Genomic DNA, 3683 nt, shown 5'->3' on the forward strand with positions numbered 1-3683 from the left:
TAGTTGGATGAGGATTAGAACATCAGTACTTTTTTTCCTTTTCTGAAAATAGAGTGAAAATTTTTAAAGTTAAAATTGAGAAAGTTGAAACAGTGGTGACAAAATTAAGGAAAAAGAATTTTCCAGAAAGGAAAGGAAAGTAATGGGGAGTCAGAAAGGAAATATAACTAAAAAGAAAAAGAATAGAGAGAGGACAAAAACAGACTGCCAGCTCCTAAGGGTTTGTATTGCCTGAACTAAGATTCAGTTCATATATCTGATCTTCATATAGAATGGTAGACTTCTAGAGTATAGAAAACTTCCCTCTCCTTTTTAAAAAATTTATTAATTTTTAATTGAAGGATAATTGCTTTACACTATTTGTGCTGCTGCTGCTGCTGCTAAGTCGCTTAAGTCGTGTCCGACTCTGTGTGACCGCATAGACGGCAGCCCACCAGGCTCCCCTGTCCCTGGGATTCTCCAGGCAAGAACACTGGAGTGGGTTGCCATTTCCTTCCCCAATGCATGAAAGTGAAAAGTGAAAGTGAAGTCGCTCAGTCATGTTCGACTCTTAGCGACCCCATGGACTGCAGCCCTCCAGGCTCCTCCATCCATGGGATTTTCCAGGGAAGAGTACTAGAGTGGGGTGCCATTGCCTTCTCCCACTATTGTGCTGGTTTCTACCAAACATCAACATGAATCAACCATAGGTTTACCCATGTCACCTCCCACTTGAACATCCCTCCCACCTCCCTCCCCATCCCACCCCTCTACGTTGTTACTGAGCCTTGGTTTGAGTTCTCTGAACCATGTAGCAAATTCCCATTGGCTATGTATTTTACATATGGTAATGTATGTTTCCATGCTACCCTTTCATACATCCCACCCTCTCCTTCCCCCCCCCTGCTGCCAGCCTTGTCCGTAAGTTTGTTCACTATGTCTGTGTCTCCATTGCTGCTCTGAAAACAGGTACATCAGTACCATCTTTCTAGATTTCATACATATGTGTTAGTATCGGATAGTCGTTTTTCCTCTTTCTGACTTACTTCATTCTGTATAATAGACTCTAGGTTCATCAAAGGTATGGAGCGCTTCATGAATTTGTGTGTCATCCTTGCACAGGGGCCATGCTAATCTTCTCTGCATCCTTTCAATTTTAGCATATGTGCTGTTGAAGCAAGCATCCCCTCCCATTTTGATTCTTGACAAAACTGATGTCTAAAGAGATGAAGTGGCTTGCTCAAAATCGGATGACTAATGAGAACTACAGATAGGGCAGGTACATAGGTTTATAACTCCTGCTTCAAGTGTCTAGTCTAGCCCCACACTTCCTTCCCTAGAAAGATTTTAGAGGTTTATTCCACATGCTGTTAAGGCTTGCCTGCTTTAGACAACTACTTTTGGGTCACTCAGTTAGGCTGTCTTGGTCCATCTTTCTTCCAGGTGTGAAGGATGCAGTAATATAAAAACTATAAAAGAAAGGGAAAATATAAGAAACTATATAAGAAAAGGAAATTTAAAGAAATAGAAGAGTGAGAAATAAGAATCTTAAAGGAAAAGCATTACCAAAACAACCTTGAAACAGAACAAAATGGAAACTCTCAGACTCTTGATTTCAAAACTATACAAAGCTATTACAAAGCTTTACTATTTACTATTACAAAGCTATAGTAATCAATATTCTATATATATCAGTGGTACTGATATAAAGGCAGACATTTAGACTAATGGAATAGATAGAGGGCCTGGAAATAAGTCGTCACATGTATGGCCAAACGATCTTTAACAAGGGTGTTAAGACCATCCAGTGGAAGAAAGGGCAGTCTGTCTTCAACAAATGATGCTGGGAAACTGGATGAAAAGTGAAGATGTTAGTCATTCACTCCTGTCTGACTCTTTGTGACACCATGGACTGCAGCCCATCAGGCTCCTCTGCCCATGGGATTCTCCAGGCAAGAATACTGGAGTGGGTAGCCATTCTTTTCTCCAGGGGAATCTTCTCAACCCAGTGATTGAACCCAGGTCTCTGCATTGCAGGCAGATTCTTTACTATCTGAGCCACCAGGGAAGCCCATATGCAAAAGAATGAAGTTGTACACTTACCTTACACCACACACAAAAATAACTCAAACTTAATAAAAGACCTAGATGCAAAACCTAAACTATAAAGTTCTTTGGAAGAAAACATAGGGGAACATCTTCATGACATTGGATTTAGCAAGAATTTCTTGGATATGACACAAAAAGCACAGGCAACAAAAGTAAAAGCACCAACTGGACTACACCAAAATTAAAGACATCTATGCATCAAAGGACACAATCAACAGGTCAAAAAGGCAACCTAGAAAATGGCGAAATATTTGCAAATTATTTAACTAATAAGGTGTTAATATCCAGAATATAGAAAAACCTCCTATAATTCGACAACAACAATAAAACAATCTGGTTAGAAAATGGACAAAGAACTAGTATAGATATTTCTGCAAGGAAGATATACAAATGGCCAATAAGCACATGAAAAAATATTCATGACTAATCATTAAGGAAATGTAAATCAAAGCACCATGAGATACTACCTCACACTCAGTAGGATGGCTATTACATAAAACAAACCAACCAGAAGGTAGCAAGTGCTGGTGAGAAGGTGGAGACATTGGAACACTTGTGTATTGCTAGTAGAATTGTAAAATCATATAGCTGCTTTGGGAAACATTATGGTGGTTCCTCAAAAAATTAAAAATTGAATCGTCATATGACTCAGTAATTTCACTTCTGGGTATATATCCAAAGGACTTAGAAAGCCAGATCTCAAAGCGATACCTGTATACTGGTGTTTATAGCAGCACTTTTCACAACAGCCAAGAGGTAGAAGCACTCCAAGTACTTAAGGACACGTAAATGGATAAATGGAATGTGGTATATATTTACAGTGGAATATGATTTATCATTAAAAAGTAAGGCAATTTTGGCATATGCTCCAACATAGATGAATACTAAGGACATTATGCTGTGATATAAGCCAATTACAAAATAACAAATACTGCATACCTGCAACGTACACAGTGTTAGAGTAGTCATATTCATGGAAAGAGAACATAGAATGGTGGCTGCCAGAAGCTGTAGGCAAGGGAAAATGGCAAGCTGTTACTTAATGGGTATGGCACTTCAGTTTTGCAAGGTAAAATATTCTGAAAATTGGCTGTACAACAATGTGAATATACCACTACTGAACTGTACATTTAGAAATGGTTAAGATGATAAACTGTGATGAGTTCTAACTATAAGTAAAAATAAAATTAAAATAAGAAAAGCATTCAATGTCAACTTATATTCATATTTTTATATCTTCTTCCCAGAAATGTTTATATAATTAATGTACCTGAGAAAATTTAAATGAACACAATTTTTGATATAAGCATATTTGTCGATTCATGAGTAGACAAACATATGGCTCATTTGCATACATATATAAAGTTACCTCATTTTATATTTATTTTTATAATTATATTTTAATTAAAACACTCGTTTTTAAAAGTGTCAATAAAAATCTTTAATATGATGTAGAAATAATGTAATTTCAATAATTATAGCAAATATATATATTATTTAAATATCATAAAACATAATTAGGGTTTAAAGACTATACATATTTTATAAAGTTATGAACAGAAAAATAGAATTAAGATTATAATCAGTGCACTGGG

The 3683-nt window shown here is 36.6% G+C and overlaps 1 non-coding gene across 1 annotated transcript; it reads right to left on the minus strand.

Annotated features, from left to right (window-relative positions):
- Window positions 1-1056: 1056 nt before the first annotated feature.
- Window positions 1057-1163, minus strand: LOC138984264 (U6 spliceosomal RNA). The gene has a single exon (XR_011461525.1). It is a non-coding gene; the product is annotated as a U6 spliceosomal RNA (small nuclear RNA).
- Between the last annotated feature and the right edge of the window lie 2520 nt (window positions 1164-3683).

The sequence above is a fragment of the Bos mutus genome, chromosome 20 (genome assembly GCF_027580195.1).
Source record: "Bos mutus isolate GX-2022 chromosome 20, NWIPB_WYAK_1.1, whole genome shotgun sequence".
In the NCBI taxonomy this organism is placed as follows: domain Eukaryota; kingdom Metazoa; phylum Chordata; class Mammalia; order Artiodactyla; family Bovidae; genus Bos; species Bos mutus.